Genomic DNA, 18,787 nt, shown 5'->3' with positions numbered 1-18,787 from the left:
TCCAGGAGCAGGTCACGATCTGTCCCACGCAGGCTCTCACCGTCCGTGCAGTCGGCTTCCGGTTTGGAGCAAACAAGCCTTGGTAAGAGCAATCCACGCGGGATTGGAAGATGGCGTCTCACTCGGACCAGGAAGGTCAGAGTCGGGGCTCCCTTTCAGGGGAGCTGGTGTGGATCTGGAGCAACCAGAATCACGAGTCTTCTTTTGTAGTTCGTCGGCACAGGGACCACAAGCCAGCTGGCAAGTGACCGGGCCAACGCGTTGAGCCAAATCGTGCCAAAGGGCCCCACGCAGCACTCGTCGAGTGTGGAGGGCTGAACTTCGGCTCAGGAGTAGCTCAGGGTGGGGGCTTCTCAAACCCCGGTGTACAGCTTCGAGGGTCACTCGTGGGCTGCACGGTCAGCGTCTCGTGGTCACTTCAAGATGGCGTGCCCCACGCTTCCGGTCGCCTCCACGGGTCTCAGCTTTGCAGGGACTGTGGATCGGGCTGTTAGAAGCTGGGCAGGCTTGATCTCGTCGATCTCAGTCGCTCGAGTTCCGGCGGGAACTGCAACTAAGTAGACGTCGAGGGCTGGATGGTGCCTGCTGCTGCAGGGTGGTCACTCCTTGACCACAAGGGAGATTCTTCGGGCTTCCACGTTGAGATGGAGGGCGAAGGGTCCAGAATATCGTTTCAAATGTTTCTTCCAGGAAATCTGATGTGCATTGGCACTGCTCCCACTCTTATTCGAATCTGGTGGGCGTGATTACCTGCTAGGTCCCCTCCTATGGGTGGGACCCAGGAAGTGGGTGGATACACCCCCTTCCTTTGATCCAGGCCGCCCTGGCACGAGGGCTGGAGTGCCCCAGAACCGGTTTGGCCGGATTATGCAAGGGGCAGCCTTGTGCGCCCCAGGCAGTGTCTGGTTTCTTTCAAACCTCCCTGCTACAATACACTATCTCCTGTCTGGAGGGCGGTGACACCCTCCTGTGACAGGAAACCCTTTGTCCAGGACCCCCTTGACTGGGTTTCGGTCAGCTCCAGGGGTCCAGACATTTGTCTGTGGCAGAGGCATCCATTTTGTGGATCTTAAGGCCTTTGGAGAAATCAACCGCATTAAAGCAAAGTAACATGTCTTACCCCTCTAGAGGGGTGGAATGCCATCCCCGTCGCCAGAACTGGCGAGGGGATGGTATTCCAAAGCGTATGACACCTTACACGACATGTTTTGATAAAGCCAAACCAAAGTTGCTAAATAACCGCGAGGATTATAAGGCACTTAATAGTATATGGTATGGCATTATCCTGAAACAGCTTAGGGATTTGTTCCCGACAGCTGCAGACAGGCTCAGCTCATGCTAGAGCTCCATCTCACATGAAACCACGCACTCTGCCTCCAGGATTGATGAGGCCTTCCATAGGAGTGGCTCACAGGCTAATATGTGTCCAGATATAGGTTTAGATATAGGTATACTATATCTAAGCAAGGGGCGTTTACACCACCTTACCCCAGCTGAGTGATCAGCCAGTTGTGTCAATTTAAGAACCAGCCAGGGGTGGCAAAAGATATGCTGCAGCCCCTGGTAGGCCTTGGTGGCTCCTATGCCCTGGGCACCTATAGTGCATTATACAGGGGCTGACAAGGAGTCCATTTCCAATTTGTGGTATGTACCTAGGGTACATGGAATCCATTTTACAGAGAGAGCAGATGGCCTGGGGCCCTGATTAGCAGGGAACCAGGTCAACTAAGTCAAAAAACCAGCTAAACACAGGCAAAAAATCTGGGGTAACCATAGTCAGGTAGCCACCTTCCTACACACCCCCATCCTTGGAGTTTTGGGGCCCTGGGGAAGTCTTTTCTTTACTTTTATCCCCACCCTTATCTTGAGGCTTGGTAGACTCCTTCTTCTGGTTACTGTCCTGATTCTTAGGCCTAATCCTGGTTCTGACCCATTTGTCTGCCTTCTTTCCCAATTCTTGGGGAGAGGTCAGATCAGAGTCCACCAGGTGCTGGTGTAAGAGCTGGTTCTGACAATTACTTAGGATCTGCTCCCTCATAATCAAATTATACAATCCTGTAAAGTCATGTACTTTGCTGCCATGTAGCCAACCCTCCAGAGCCTTAGTAGCACAATCTACAAAATCAGTCCAGTCCTGAGTCTGTGTCTTCTGGGTATCTCTGAACTTCAACCTGTACTGTTCAGTGGTTAAGCCAAACCCATCTATCAGAACACTCTTCAGGACTTTGTAATTGTTTGCATCCTCATGTCTGACAGTGAGGAGCTTGTCTCTCCCTTTCTCTGAAAAGGAGTACCATAAGATTGCTGCCCACTGTTCCTCAGGAACCTGCTGTACCATGCAGGCTCTCTCAAGAGCAGTTATCCACTTGTGGATATCATCCCCTTCCTTGTAGGGGGGCACAATCTTTGTCAGGTTTCTACTATCATAGGACCTGGGTTTCTCTTTAGGAATATTGCTGCCACCAGTGGCATCTAAGCCACACAATTTCTGCTCTCTTGCCAAGGCAAGTTTAGCTTGAGCTAAGGTAAGCTTAGCTTGACTCAGGGCTACCTCCTCTCTCTCTATCTGGAGTCTGACAGCCCTCATTCTAGCCCTATGCTCAGCTTTTTGAGAAGCACTCATGCCTCTCTCTGATTCTCTGGAGGCACTAGAAAGATGAGAGTCCCCTGAGGGAGATCTCACTCTCCTGTTGCCTGGGAGAATCACATGTTGGGTTCTGGGGAGGGGCTGGCCCTCTCCATTCCCCAGTAGGTCCAAGTTGGCCTGGCTAAGCCTACCAACTGGAACCTGGCTACCCTGATCCTGTACTTCTAAGTCCTCAACATCTGAGTCCTCATCCAAGTCATCATCATCCTCCTCTTCAGGGGGATCAACTGCAGGGGGGTTCCCTCCAGTTCCTGTGTCTAGGGAAGCTGCTTTTGCCTTCTCTAAGTCATCCTGTTCTAGGATTTCTACCAGGATTAGGCAGGTGGGGCTTCGGCCCCTTTTTAACCCTCTTGCTTTGCACAAGGCAATCAAGTCTCTGCGGGTTAGTTTGTCATATCCAAAAGTTGCCTGGGTAGGGTCAACTGTCACAGGAGCAGACCCTGAGGCTTTTCCTGTGTCAGACATGGTTACTAGTGAGGTGTAAGTGGTGCACTTACCTACACTAAGTGTTTTCCTACTGTACCTTGCTAGTTAGTTGTAGTCAGGGTGTGCTAATCCCTTCAACCTACAACTACTAAGTTCAGTAGAACTTAATATGCTAAGCTTTTGATTTTATATGTACCTAGAGGTACTTGATGTGATCTTTCAATTTGATATAAAGATTGCAATGGTAAAACAACAGCAAGCTCAAATCCGCACCGCTGCTCACCAATGTGAGAAGTTGGCCTGGTAGGGGATGTTTCCAATTCTGGAACCACCTACTACCTGACCAAACAATCCCTTATGGTGTCTGGTTGTAAGTCAACCTTATTAGACAAGCTATCCTAGGGGTAGCATGGACTAAGCAGCCTAAAGGCTTAACTTAAGAGGTCGTGTTAAGCGAGCTGTTTTACCACATACAATCCTGTAATACCAAATGAAAGGACACCACACAAGTATATATTATAAAAATATATGTGTTTATTACTAAAAACAATCCCCAGTATTCTTTATGAATAAAGGGGCACAAGCGTTAAATCAAAAAGCACTGTTTAAACATACAAGTTGCACAATTATGGATGAGGGCAGGGGGCCACTCAAACCATATACTAAACAAGTGGTATAAGAGAGGCCACTCGAACAGTGGTTAGGCCTAGGGCCTAGGGAATCGCTGGGAGCAGTCAGGACAAGCAATGCTGAAGTCGGGAATGGCCCTCGGGATTCGGGAGATGTGCGGAAAGCGCACGCATGCACCAATGTTAACCAATGGTGCGTAAAAGTCAAATAGTTAAAGTTTAAGGACACTTCCGCTGAACCTAGAGGAACAAAACTTAACACACAGACCCTAGAGGTGTGCACCAGTGTGGGAACACCGGCGGAGCAAAGTTACCTCACCCACAGGAAGTGGGTGCACAGGGTCGAAGTGGCGTCGGGTTTTGACACGCAGGCTCTTGGTGCTTGAAGCTGAAAGGGCTGCAGGCAGGGTGAAGACGAAGTGTCCGGTGGAGTCCAAGGGTGGACTCAAGTTGTAGAGTACCTGAAAGCAGAGGGGACAGAGTCTGGGTCACTCAGCAGTGACCAGGATGGAACCAGGACGGAACCAGGCAATGTCGGGCGCAATCAGGTGGTCGTCGAGGAGCTTCTCTCCGCTGTCACGTGGGCTCTGGGGCATCTGCGACGTCCAGGAGCAGGTCACGATCTGTCCCACGCAGGCTCTCACCGTCGGTGCAGTCGGCTTCAGGTTTGGAGCAAACAAGCCTTGGTAAGAGCAATCCACGCAGGATCGGAAGATTGCTTCTCACTCGGACCAGGAAGGTCAGAGTCGGGGCTCCTTTTCAGGGGAGCTGGTGTGGATCTGGAGCAACCAGATTCACGAGTCTTCTTTGGTAGTTCGTCGGCACAGGGACCACAAGCCAGCTGGCAAGTGACCGGGCCAACGCGTTGAGCCAAATCGTGCCAAAGGGCCCCACGCAGCACTCGTCGAGTGTGGAGGGCTGAACTTCGGCTCAGGAGTAGCTCAGGGTGGGGGCTTCTCAAACCCCGGTGTACAGCTTCGAGGGTCACTCGTGGGCTGCACGGTCAGCGTCTCGTGGTCACTTCAAGATGGCGTGCCCCACGCTTCCGGTCGCCTCCACGGGTCTCAGCTTTGCATGGACTGTGGATCGGGCTGTTAGAAGCTGGGCAGGCTTGATCTCGTCGATCTCAGTCGCTCGAGTTCCGGCGGGAACTGCAACTAAGTAGACGTCGAGGGCTGGATGGTGCCTGCTGCTGCAGGGTGGTCACTCCTTGACCACAAGGGAGATTCTTCGGGCTTCCACGTTGAGATGGAGGGCGAAGGGTCCAGAATATCGTTTCAAATGTTTCTTCCAGGAAATCTGATGTGCATTGGCACTGCTCCCACTCTTATTCGAATCTGGTGGGCGTGATTACCTGCTAGGTCCCCTCCTATGGGTGGGACCCAGGAAGTGGGTGGATACACCCCCTTCCTTTGATCCAGGCCGCCCTGGCACGAGGGCTGGAGTGCCCCAGAACCGGTTTGGCCGGATTATGCAAGGGGCAGCCTTGTGCGCCCCAGGCAGTGTCTGGTTTCTTTCAAACCTCCCTGCTACAATACACTATCTCCTGTCTGGAGGGCGGTGACACCCTCCTGTGACAGGAAACCCTTTGTCCAGGACCCCCTTGACTGGGTTTCGGTCAGCTCCAGGGGTCCAGACATTTGTCTGTGGCAGAGGCATCCATTTTGTGGATCTTAAGGCCTTTGGAGAAATCAACCGCATTAAAGTGAAGTAACATGTCTTACCCCTCTAGAGGGGTGGAATGCCATCCCCGTCGCCAGAACTGGCGAGGGGATGGTATTCCAAAGCGTATGACACCTTACACGACATGTTTTGATAAAGCCAAACCAGAGTTGCTAAATAACCGCGAGGATTATAAGGCACTTAATAGTATATGGTATGGCATTATCCTGAAACAGCTTAGGGATTTGTTCCCGACGGCTGCAGACAGGCTCAGCTCATGCTAGAGCTCCATCTCACATAAAAACCATGCACCCAGCCTCCAGGATTGGTGAGGCCTGTCTATAGGAGTGGCTCACAGGTTTACATGTGTCCAGATATAGGTTTAGACATAGGTATACTATACCTAAGCAAGGGGTGTGCACACCACCTTACCCCAGCTGAGTGATCAGCCAGTTGTGTCAATTTAAGAACCAGCCAGGGGTGGCAAAAGATATGCTGCAGCCCCTGGTAGGCCTTAGTGGCCCCTATGCCCTGTGCACCTATAGTGCATTCTACAGGGGCTGACAAGGAGTCCATTTCCAATTGGTATGTACCTAGGGTACATGGAATCCATTTTACAGAGAGAGCAGATGGCCTGGGGCCCTGATTAGCAGGGAACCAGGTCAACTAAGTCAAAAAACCAGCTAAACACAGGCAAAAAATCTGGGGTAACCATAGTCAGGTAGCCACCTTCCTACAGAGTGGCTCACAGGTTTACATGTGTCCAGATATAGGTTTAGACATAGGTATACTATATCTAAGCAAGGGGTGTGTACACCACCTTACCCCAGCTGAGTGATCAGCCAGTTGTGTCAATTTAAGAACCAGCCAGGGGTGGCAAAAGATATGCTGCAGCCCCTGGTAGGCCTTAGTGGCTCCTGTGCCCTGTGCACCTATAGTGCATTCTACAGGGGCTGACAAGGAGTCCATTTCCAATTGGTATGTGCCTATAGCACATGTGTCATTAATTTAGTGAGAGAACAGCAGGCTGGGGGTCTGATCAGCAGGCCCACAGCCTCAGTAGTCGAAAACCAGTGATGCAAAAAGCAAAAATTTGGGGTGACCATAGGATAGCAGACCCTACTCTCCTACACAACCCCCCCCCAAACGCAGGGACATTAAACTAACCTTGACCAGATAAGTCTTCATGTTCTAAGTGGAAGTACCTGGAGAGACCATCTGCATTACCATGGTCAGTCCCTGGGCGGTGCTCCACTGTAAAGTCCATCCCCTGTAGGGAAATGGACCACCTGAGCAGTTTGGGATTTTCACCCTTCATCTGATTAAGCCATAAGAGGGGCTTATGGTCTGTTTGCACCAGGAAGTGAGTTCCAAACAAGTAGGACCTCAACTTCTTTAATGCCCAAACCACAGCAAAGGCCTCCCTCTCAATGGCTGACCAACGTTTTTCTCTTGGGGTTAGCCTCCTGCTAATGAAAGCAATTGGCTGGTCTTGACCATCTTGATTAAGTTGTGAGAGTACAGCTCCCACCCCCAACTCAGAAGCATCTGTCTGAACAATGAACTGTTTGGAGTAGTCAGGACTCTTTAGGATAGGTGCAGAGCACATGGCCTTCTTCAGGTCTTCAAATGCCTTCTGACAGCTAACTGTCCACTGAACCTTTTTTGGCATCTTCTTGGATGTCAAGTCATTTAATGGTGTCACTATAGACCCATAGTTTTTCACAAACTTTCTGTAATACCCAGTCAGGCCCAAGAAGGCTCTGACTTGTGTCTGGGTAACTGGAGGAGCCCAGTCCTGTATGGCCTGGATTTTGCTTTCCAGTGGCTGAACCTGGCCTCCACCTACTAGGTGGCCCAGGTATACAACCTTACTCTGCCCTATCTGGCACTTTGTGGCCTTGATAGTTAGGCCTGCCTTTTGCAGGGCCTCCAAAACTTTCTTCAGGTGGATCAGGTGATCCTCCCAGGTGGAGCTAAAGACAGCAATATCATCCAGATAAGCTGCACAAAAGTCATCCAACCCAGTAAGGACTTGGTTCACCAACCTTTGGAAAGTGGCAGGTGCATTCTTCAAACCAAAGGGCATTACCACAAACTGATAATGCCCACTAGGGGTAGAGAATGCTGTCTTGGCCTTTGACTCCTCAGCTAGTCTGATTTGCCAGTAGCCAGCTGTCAGATCAAATGTGCTCAGAAACTTGGCAGAAGCCAATCTGTCAATGAGCTCATCTGCTCTTGGAATGGGGTGAGCATCTGTCCTAGTGACAGCATTGAGACCCCTGTAATCCACGCAAAACCTCATTTCTCTCTTACCATCTTGGGTATGAGGTTTTGGCACCAGGACTACTGGGCTGGCCCATGGGCTCTCTGATGGCTCAATCACTCCAAGCTCCAACATCTTTTGCACCTCAGCCTTGATGCAATCCCTGACATGATCAGGTTGCCTGTAGATCTTATTCTTGACAGGCAGACTGTCACCAGTGTCCACAACATGGGTACACCAGTCAGTTTGGCTGGGTGTGAGTGAAAACATTTGCCTGTGAGCCTGCAAAACTTGTCTGCAGTCCCTCTGTTGCTGGTCAGTGAGGCTGCCTGCCAAGGCTACTCCATCAACTGAACCATCATCAGGGTTCTGGGAAAGCAGGTCTGGGAGAGGGTCACTCTCTTCCTCCTGTTCCCCATCTGTGGCCATGAGCAAGCTCATGTCCTCCCTGTCTACAAATGCTTTCAAGCGATTCACATGGATTACCCTGTGAGGGCTCCTGGGTGTTCCAAAGTCTACCAAGTAGGTGACTTCCCCTTTCTTCTCAATAATAGGATAGGGTCCACTCCATTTGTCTTGGAGTGCTGCTGGAGCCACTGGCTCCAGTACCCATACCTTCTGTCCTGGTTGGAACTCTACCAGTACAGCCTTTTGGTCATGCCAAGCTTTCTGCAATTCTTGGCTGGCCTCCAGGTTTTTGGATGCTCTTTCCATGTACTCAGCCATCCTGGAGCGGAGACCAAGTACATAGTCCACTATGTCTAGCTTGGGCTTTTTGAGAGGTAACTCCCATCCTTCCTTCACCAAACACAATGGACCTCTCACAGGGTGGCCAAACAAAAGTTCAAAAGGGCTGTAGCCAACCCCCTTCTGTGGGACCTCTCTGTAAGCAAAGAGCAGGCAGGGTAAAAGAATGTCCCATTTCCGCCTGAGCTTCTCTGGTAATCCTTTTATCATGCCTTTAAGGGTCTTGTTAAATCTCTCCACAAGCCCATTGCATTGTGGATGATAGGGGGTGGTAAACTTATAGTTTACTCCACATTCCTTCCACATTGCTTTTAGATAGCTGGACATAAAATTTGTCCCTCTATCTGATAGTACCTCCTTAGGAAAGCCCACTCTTGAGAAAACTGCAATGAGGGCTTTTGCCACCACAGGTGCTGTGGTGGTCCTTAGGGGAATAGCCTCTGGGTACCTGGTGGCATGATCCACTACCACCAGTATGAATCTGTTCCCAGATGCTGTTTGGGGGTCCATTGGACCCACAATATCAATTCCAACTCTCTCAAAGGGGACCCCCACCACAGGTAGTGGTATTAGGGGGGCCTTTGTTGTGCCACCTGACTTACCACTGGCTTGGCAAGTGACACAGGAGCGACAAAACTCCTTGACATCCTCTGACATGTGAGGCCAGTGAAAGTGTGGAACAAGCCTGTCCCACGTCTTGTTCTGGCCTAAGTGTCCTGCAAGGGGAATATCATGGGCCAAGGTAAGGAGGAATCCCCTAAACTGCAGAGGTATCACCAACCTCCTGGTCATGCCAGGCTTGGGGGCTCTAGCCTCTGAGTAAAGGAGTCCCTCATCCCAATACACAATATGGGTACCTTGGGCATCCCCAGCAGCCTCAGCAGCAGCCTGCTGTCTGAGGGGTTCAAGGGAAGGGCAATCTAATTGAGCCTGCCTCAGGTCTGCCCTTGAGGGTCCCCCTGTCCCCAGAAACTCAACCTGGTCAGGTTCAAGCTCCTCAGAGACAGTCTCCTCTTGGACTGCAGAATCAGTTTCCTCTGAAACCTGATCCTCAACCTGGGGCAAGGTGGAAGGCGAGGCCTTTCCTCTCTTGCTCCTTCTCTTGGGTTGTGGCTGGTCTATTGTCTCAAGATCCACCACTGGTTCAGGAAGGCACTTCTTAGCCTGAGCCCTTGTCATGGCAAGGACATGCTCTGAAATCCCTAGCATTTCTGCATGAGTCCTGTACTCCACTTCTGACCATGCTGAGCTTTCAAGGTCATTGCCTAACAGACAGTCTACTGGTAGGTCTGCACTCACCACAACTTTCTTTAGGCCATCAACCCCCCCCCAGGAGAAGTTCACAACTGCCACACTATGGGAGGTAGTGGAGTTGCTTGCATTGGTTACTAGGTAGCTCTCTCCTAGTACAATCTGTCCAGGGTCCACAAAGCCAGGGGTCACCATGGTGACACTAGCACATGTGTCCCTGTAAGCTTGAGCCAGTTTCTCATTTATTAAGGGAGTCTGCCTGTATTTGCCCAGGTTAGTGGGGCTTACTGCAGTGGGCAACTCAATGTCCACATCATACAGGAGAACTGCCTGTGTAGGGACTCTGACTAGGCCAGATCCTACTTCAATACTGTGAGAAGTTGGCCTGGTAGGGGATGTTTCCAATTCTGGAACCACCTACTACCTGACCAAACAATCCCCTTATGGTGTCTGGTTGTAAGTCAACCTTATTAGACAAGCTATCCTAGGGGTAGCATGGACTAAGCAGCCTAAAGGCTTAACTTAAGAGGTCGTGTTAAGCGAGCTGTTTTACCACATACAATCCTGTAATACCAAATGAAAGGACACCACACAAGTATTTATTATAAAAATATATGTGTTTATTACTAAAAACAATCCCCAGTATTCTTTATGAATAAAGGGGCACAAGCGTTAAATCAAAAGCACTGTTTAAACATACAAGTTGCACAATTATGGATGAGGGCGGGGGGCCACTCAAACCATATACTAAACAAGTGGTATAAGAGAGGCCACTCGAACAGTGGTTAGGCCTAGGGCCTAGGGAATCGCTGGGAGCAGTCAGGACAAGCAATGCTGAAGTCGGGAATGGCCCTCGGGATTCGGGAGATGTGCGGAAAGCGCACGCATGCACCAATGTTAACCAATGGTGCGTAAAAGTCAAAGAGTTAAAGTTTAAGGACACTTCCGCTGAACCTAGAGGAACAAAACTTAACACACAGACCCTAGAGGTGTGCACCAGTGTGGGAACACCGGCGGAGCAAAGTTACCTCACCCACAGGAAGTGGGTGCACAGGGTCGAAGTGGCGTCGGGTTTTGACACGCAGGCTCTTGGTGCTTGAAGCTGAAAGGGCTGCAGGCAGGGTGAAGACGAAGTGTCCGGTGGAGTCCAAGGGTGGACTCAAGTTGTAGAGTACCTGAAAGCAGAGGGGACAGAGTCTGGGTCACTCAGCAGTGACCAGGGTGGAACCAGGACGGAACCAGGCAATGTCGGGCGCAATCAGGTGGTCGTCGAGGCGCTTCTCTTCGCTGTCACGTGGGCTCTGGGGCATCTGCGACGTCCAGGAGCAGGTCACGATCTGTCCCACGCAGGCTCTCACCGTCGGTGCAGTCGGCTTCCGGTTTGGAGCAAACAAGCCTTGGTAAGAGCAATCCACGCGGGATTGGAAGATGGCGTCTCACTCGGACCAGGAAGGTCAGAGTCGGGGCTCCCTTTCAGGGGAGCTGGTGTGGATCTGGAGCAACCAGAATCACGAGTCTTCTTTTGTAGTTCGTCGGCACAGGGACCACAAGCCAGCTGGCAAGTGACCGGGCCAACGCGTTGAGCCAAATCGTGCCAAAGGGCCCCACGCAGCACTCGTCGAGTGTGGAGGGCTGAACTTCGGCTCAGGAGTAGCTCAGGGTGGGGGCTTCTCAAACCCCGGTGTACAGCTTCGAGGGTCACTCGTGGGCTGCACGGTCAGCGTCTCGTGGTCACTTCAAGATGGCGTGCCCCACGCTTCCGGTCGCCTCCACGGGTCTCAGCTTTGCATGGACTGTGGATCGGGCTGTTAGAAGCTGGGCAGGCTTGATCTCGTCGATCTCAGTCGCTCGAGTTCCGGCGGGAACTGCAACTAAGTAGACGTCGAGGGCTGGATGGTGCCTGCTGCTGCAGGGTGGTCACTCCTTGACCACAAGGGAGATTCTTCGGGCTTCCACGTTGAGATGGAGGGCGAAGGGTCCAGAATATCGTTTCAAATGTTTCTTCCAGGAAATCTGATGTGCATTGGCACTGCTCCCACTCTTATTCGAATCTGGTGGGCGTGATTACCTGCTAGGTCCCCTCCTATGGGTGGGACCCAGGAAGTGGGTGGATACACCCCCTTCCTTTGATCCAGGCCGCCCTGGCACGAGGGCTGGAGTGCCCCAGAACCGGTTTGGCCGGATTATGCAAGGGGCAGCCTTGTGCGCCCCAGGCAGTGTCTGGTTTCTTTCAAACCTCCCTGCTACAATACACTATCTCCTGTCTGGAGGGCGGTGACACCCTCCTGTGACAGGAAACCCTTTGTCCAGGACCCCCTTGACTGGGTTTCGGTCAGCTCCAGGGGTCCAGACATTTGTCTGTGGCAGAGGCATCCATTTTGTGGATCTTAAGGCCTTTGGAGAAATCAACCGCATTAAAGTGAAGTAACATGTCTTACCCCTCTAGAGGGGTGGAATGCCATCCCCGTCGCCAGAACTGGCGAGGGGATGGTATTCCAAAGCGTATGACACCTTACACGACATGTTTTGATAAAGCCAAACCAGAGTTGCTAAATAACCGCGAGGATTATAAGGCACTTAATAGTATATGGTATGGCATTATCCTGAAACAGCTTAGGGATTTGTTCCCGACGGCTGCAGACAGGCTCAGCTCATGCTAGAGCTCCATCTCACATAAAAACCATGCACCCAGCCTCCAGGATTGGTGAGGCCTGTCTATAGGAGTGGCTCACAGGTTTACATGTGTCCAGATATAGGTTTAGACATAGGTATACTATATCTAAGCAAGGGGTGTGTACACCACCTTACCCCAGCTGAGTGATCAGCCAGTTGTGTCAATTTAAGAACCAGCCAGGGGTGGCAAAAGATATGCTGCAGCCCCTGGTAGGCCTTAGTGGCTCCTGTGCCCTGTGCACCTATAGTGCATTCTACAGGGGCTGACAAGGAGTCCATTTCCAATTGGTATGTGCCTATAGCACATGTGTCATTAATTTAGTGAGAGAACAGCAGGCTGGGGGTCTGATCAGCAGGCCCACAGCCTCAGTAGTCGAAAACCAGTGAAGCAAAAAGCAAAAATGTGGGGTGACCATAGGATAGCAGACCCTACTCTCCTACACAACCCCCCCCCAAACGCAGGGACATTAAACTAACCTTGACCAGATAAGTCTTCATGTTCTAAGTGGAAGTACCTGGAGAGACCATCTGCATTACCATGGTCAGTCCCTGGGCGGTGCTCCACTGTAAAGTCCATCCCCTGTAGGGAAATGGACCACCTGAGCAGTTTGGGATTTTCACCCTTCATCTGATTAAGCCATAAGAGGGGCTTATGGTCTGTTTGCACCAGGAAGTGAGTTCCAAACAAGTAGGACCTCAACTTCTTTAATGCCCAAACCACAGCAAAGGCCTCCCTCTCAATGGCTGACCAACGTTTTTCTCTTGGGGTTAGCCTCCTGCTAATGAAAGCAATTGGCTGGTCTTGACCATCTTGATTAAGTTGTGAGAGTACAGCTCCCACCCCCAACTCAGAAGCATCTGTCTGAACAATGAACTGTTTGGAGTAGTCAGGACTCTTTAGGATAGGTGCAGAGCACATGGCCTTCTTCAGGTCTTCAAATGCCTTCTGACAGCTAACTGTCCACTGAACCTTTTTTGGCATCTTCTTGGATGTCAAGTCATTTAATGGTGTCACTATAGACCCATAGTTTTTCACAAACTTTCTGTAATACCCAGTCAGGCCCAAGAAGGCTCTGACTTGTGTCTGGGTAACTGGAGGAGCCCAGTCCTGTATGGCCTGGATTTTGCTTTCCAGTGGCTGAACCTGGCCTCCACCTACTAGGTGGCCCAGGTATACAACCTTACTCTGCCCTATCTGGCACTTTGTGGCCTTGATAGTTAGGCCTGCCTTTTGCAGGGCCTCCAAAACTTTCTTCAGGTGGATCAGGTGATCCTCCCAGGTGGAGCTAAAGACAGCAATATCATCCAGATAAGCTGCACAAAAGTCATCCAACCCAGTAAGGACTTGGTTCACCAACCTTTGGAAAGTGGCAGGTGCATTCTTCAAACCACAGGGCATTACCACAAACTGATAATGTCCACTAGGGGTAGAGAATGCTGTTTTGGCTTTTGACTCCTCAGCTAGTCTGATTTGCCAGTAGCCAGCTGTCAGATCAAATGTGCTCAGAAACTTGGCAGAAGCCAATCTGTCAATGAGCTCATCTGCTCTTGGAATGGGGTGAGCATCTGTCCTAGTGACAGCATTGAGACCCCTGTAGTCCACGCAAAACCTCATTTCTCTCTTACCATCTTGGGTATGAGGTTTTGGCACCAGGACTACTGGGCTGGCCCATGGGCTCTCTGATGGCTCAATCACTCCAAGCTCCAACATCTTTTGCACCTCAGCCTTGATGCAATCCCTGACATGATCAGGTTGCCTGTAGATCTTATTCTTGACAGGCAGACTGTCACCAGTGTCCACAACATGGGTACACCAGTCAGTCTGGCTGGGTGTGAGTGAAAACATTTGCCTGTGGGCCTGCAAAACTTGTCTGCAGTCCCTCTGTTGCTGGTCAGTGAGGCTGCCTGCCAAGGCTACTCCATCAACTGAACCATCATCAGGGTTCTGGGAAAGCAGGTCTGGGAGAGGGTCACTCTCTTCCTCCTGTTCCCCATCTGTGGCCATGAGCAAGCTCATGTCCTCCCTGTCTACAAATGCTTTCAAGCGATTCACATGGATTACCCTGTGAGGGCTCCTGGGTGTTCCAAAGTCTACCAAGTAGGTGACTTCCCCTTTCTTCTCAATAATAGGATAGGGTCCACTCCATTTGTCTTGGAGTGCTGCTGGAGCCACTGGCTCCAGTACCCATACCTTCTGTCCTGGTTGGAACTCTACCAGTACAGCCTTTTGGTCATGCCAAGCTTTCTGCAATTCTTGGCTGGCCTCCAGGTTTTTGGATGCTCTTTCCATGTACTCAGCCATCCTGGAGCGGAGACCAAGTACATAGTCCACTATGTCTAGTTTGGGCTTTTTGAGAGGTAACTCCCATCCTTCCTTCACCAAACACAATGGACCTCTCACCGGGTGGCCAAACAAAAGTTCAAAAGGGCTGTAGCCAACCCCCTTCTGTGGGACCTCTCTGTAAGCAAAGAGCAGGCAGGGTAAAAGAATGTCCCATTTCCGCCTGAGCTTCTCTGGTAATCCTTTTATCATGCCTTTAAGGGTCTTGTTAAATCTCTCCACAAGCCCATTGCATTGTGGATGATATGGGGTGGTAAACTTATAGTTTACTCCACATTCCTTCCACATTGCTTTTAGATAGCTGGACATAAAATTTGTCCCTCTATCTGATAGTACCTCCTTAGGAAAGCCCACTCTTGAGAAAACTGCAATGAGGGCTTTTGCCACCACAGGTGCTGTGGTGGTCCTTAGGGGAATAGCCTCTGGGTACCTGGTGGCATGATCCACTACCACCAGTATGAATCTGTTCCCAGATGCTGTTTGGGGGTCCATTGGACCCACAATATCAATTCCAACTCTCTCAAAGGGGACCCCCACCACAGGTAGTGGTATTAGGGGGGCCTTTGTTGTGCCACCTGACTTACCACTGGCTTGGCAAGTGACACAGGAGCGACAAAACTCCTTGACATCCTCTGACATGTGAGGCCAGTGAAAGTGTGGAACAAGCCTGTCCCACGTCTTGTTCTGGCCTAAGTGTCCTGCAAGGGGAATATCATGGGCCAAGGTAAGGAGGAATCCCCTAAACTGCAGAGGTATCACCAACCTCCTGGTCATGCCAGGCTTGGGGGCTCTAGCCTCTGAGTAAAGGAGTCCCTCATCCCAATACACAGTATGGGTACCTTGGGCATCCCCAGCAGCCTCAGCAGCAGCCTGCTGTCTGAGGGGTTCAAGGGAAGGGCAATCTAATTGAGCCTGCCTCAGGTCTGCCCTTGAGGGTCCCCCTGTCCCCAGAAACTCAACCTGGTCAGGTTCAAGCTCCTCAGAGACAGTCTCCTCTTGGACTGCAGAATCAGTTTCCTCTGAAACCTGATCCTCAACCTGGGGCAAGGTGGAAGGCGAGGCCTTTCCTCTCTTGCTCCTTCTCTTGGGTTGTGGCTGGTCTATTGTCTCAAGATCCACCACTGGTTCAGGAAGGCACTTCTTAGCCTGAGCCCTTGTCATGGCAAGGACATGCTCTGAAATCCCTAGCATTTCTGCATGAGTCCTGTACTCCACTTCTGACCATGCTGAGCTTTCAAGGTCATTGCCTAACAGACAGTCTACTGGTAGGTCTGCACTCACCACAACTCTGTTTAGGCCATCAACCCCTCCCCAGGAGAAGTTCACAACTGCCACACTATGGGAGGTAGTGGAGTTGCTGGCGTTGGTTACTAGGTAGCTCTCTCCTAGTACAATCTGTCCAGGGTCCACAAAGCCAGGGGTCACCATGGTGACACTAGCACATGTGTCCCTGTAAGCTTGAGCCAGTTTCTCATTTATTAAGGGAGTCTGCCTGTATTTGCCCAGGTTAGTGGGGCTTACTGCAGTGGGCAACTCAATGTCCACATCATACAGGAGAACTGCCTGTGTAGGGACTCTGACTAGGCCAGATCCTACTTCAATACCCAGGGTCAACCCAGCTACACCCTTGGACTGTGTTCCACCACTGTTTACTGTACTTGGGGTTGCAGTTGCTTTAGGAGCTGTAGTGGTGGGAACTGGATTTGCCTTGGTGCACTCACTGCCCCAGTGTGAAACTGATTTGCAGGTATTACACCAAGGTGTCTTTGGACCTTTGTTCTTCTTCTTCTTGTTACCATTTTGGGAGCCACCCTCCTTACTATTAGTTTGGGGGCCTGAAGACTTCTGGTCTTTTTCTTTATCTTTCTGATTCTGATTACCACCCTTCTGGTCTGTTTTCTTCTGGTCACCACCTTGGTTCTGGGGTTTCTGCTTAATCCTTGTTCTGACCCATTTGTCTGCCTTCTTTCCCAATTCTTGGGGAGAGGTCAGATCAGAGTCAATAAGGTATTGATGCAACAGCTGGTTTGTACAGTTATTAAGGATCTGTTCTCTCATCATAAGATTGTACAATCCTGTATAGTCTGAAACTTTACTTCCCTGTAACCAACCCTCCAAAGCCTTAGTGGCACACTCCACAAAATCAGTCCAGTCTTGAGTCTGTGCTTTCTGGGTGTCTCTGAACAACAACCTGTATTGCTCAGTGGTTAGGCCATACCCTTCAATGAGAGCACTCTTCAAAACAGAGTAGTTTTTGGCATCCTCAGGTCTAACTGTGAGGAGCCTGTCCCTCCCTTTCTCAGAAAAGGAGTACCACAAAATTGCAGCCCACTGATTCTCAGGAACCTGCTGTACCATGCAGGCTCTCTCAAGAGCAGTCATCCATTTGTGGATGTCATCCCCTTCTTTAAAGGGGGGCACAATTTTGGTCAGGTTTCTATTATCATAGGCCCTGTCTTTTTCTCTTGGAAAATTGCTGCCACCAGTGACATCTAAGCCACTTAATTTCTGCTCTCTTGCCAAGGCAAGTTTAGCTTGAGCTAAGGTAAGCTTAGCTTGACTCAGGGCTACCTCCTCTCTCTCTATCTGGAGTCTGACAGCCCTCATTCTAGCCCTATGCTCAGCTTTCTGAGAAGCACTCATGCCTCTCTCTGATTCTCTGGAGGCACTAGAAAGATGAGAGTCCCCTGAGGGAGATCTCACTCTTCTGTTGCCTGGGAGAATCACATGTTGGGTTCTGGGGAGGTGCTGGCCCTCTCCATTCCCCAGTAGGTCCAAGTTGGCCTGGCTAAGCCTACCAACTGGAACCTGGCTACCCTGATCCTGTACTTCTAAGTCGCCAGCATCTGAGTCCTCATCCAAGTCATCATCATCCTCCTCTTCAGGGGGATCAACTACAGGGGGGTTCTCTCCATTTCCTGTGTCTAGGGAAGCTGTTTTAGCCTTCTCTAAGTCATCCTGTTCTAGGATTTCTACCAGGGTTAGGCAGGTGGGGCTTCTGCCCCTTTTTAACCCTCTTGCTTTGCACAAGGCAATCAAGTCTCTGCGGGTTAGTTTGTCATATCCAAAAGTTGCCTGGGTAGGGTCAACTGTCACAGGACTAGACCCTGAGGCCTTTCCTGTGTCAGACATGGTTACTAGTGAGGTGTAAGTGGTGCACTTACCTACACTAAGTGTTTTCCTACTGGACCTTGCTAGTGAGTTGTAGTCAGGGGTGTGCTACTCCCTTCAACCTACAACTACTAAGTTCAGTAGAACTTAATATGCTAAGCTTTTGATTTTATATGTACCTAGAGGTACTTGATGTGATCTTTCAATTTGATATAAAGATTGCAATGGTAAAACAACAGCAAGCTCAAATCCCACCGCTGCTCACCAATGTGAGAAGTTGGCCTGGTAGGAGATGTTTCCAATTCTGGAACCACCTACTACCTGACCAAACAATCCCCTTATGGTGTCTGGTTGTAAGTCAACCTTATTAGACAAGCTATCCTAGGGGTAGCATGGACTAAGCAGCCTAAAGGCTTAACTTAAGAGGTCGTGTTAAGCGAGCTGTTTTACCACATACAATCCTGTAATACCAAATGAAAGGACACCACACAAGTATTTATTATAAAAATATATGTGTTTATTACTCAAAACAATCCCCAGTATTCTTTATGAATAAAGGGGCACAAGCGTTAAATCAAAAGCACTGTTTAAACATACAAGTTGCACAATTATGGATGAGGGCGGGGGGCCACTCAAACCATATACTAAACAAGTGGTATAAGAGAGGCCACTCGAACAGTGGTTAGGCCTAGGGCCTAGGGAATCGCTGGGAGCAGTCAGGACAAGCAATGCTGAAGTCGGGAATGGCCCTCGGGATTCGGGAGATGTGCGGAAAGCGCACGCATGCACCAATGTTAACCAATGGTGCGTAAAAGTCAAAGAGTTAAAGTTTAAGGACACTTCCGCTGAACCTAGAGGAACAAAACTTAACACACAGACCCTAGAGGTGTGCACCAGTGTGGGAACACCGGCGGAGCAAAGTTACCTCACCCACAGGAAGTGGGTGCACAGGGTCGAAGTGGCGTCGGGTTTTGACACGCAGGCTCTTGGTGCTTGAAGCTGAAAGGGCTGCAGGCAGGGTGAAGACGAAGTGT

Source organism: Lissotriton helveticus, assembly GCF_964261635.1.
Source record: "Lissotriton helveticus chromosome 1_1 unlocalized genomic scaffold, aLisHel1.1 SUPER_1_unloc_14, whole genome shotgun sequence".
NCBI lineage: Eukaryota > Metazoa > Chordata > Amphibia > Caudata > Salamandridae > Lissotriton > Lissotriton helveticus.
Note: the sequence above shows the minus strand (reverse complement) of the source record.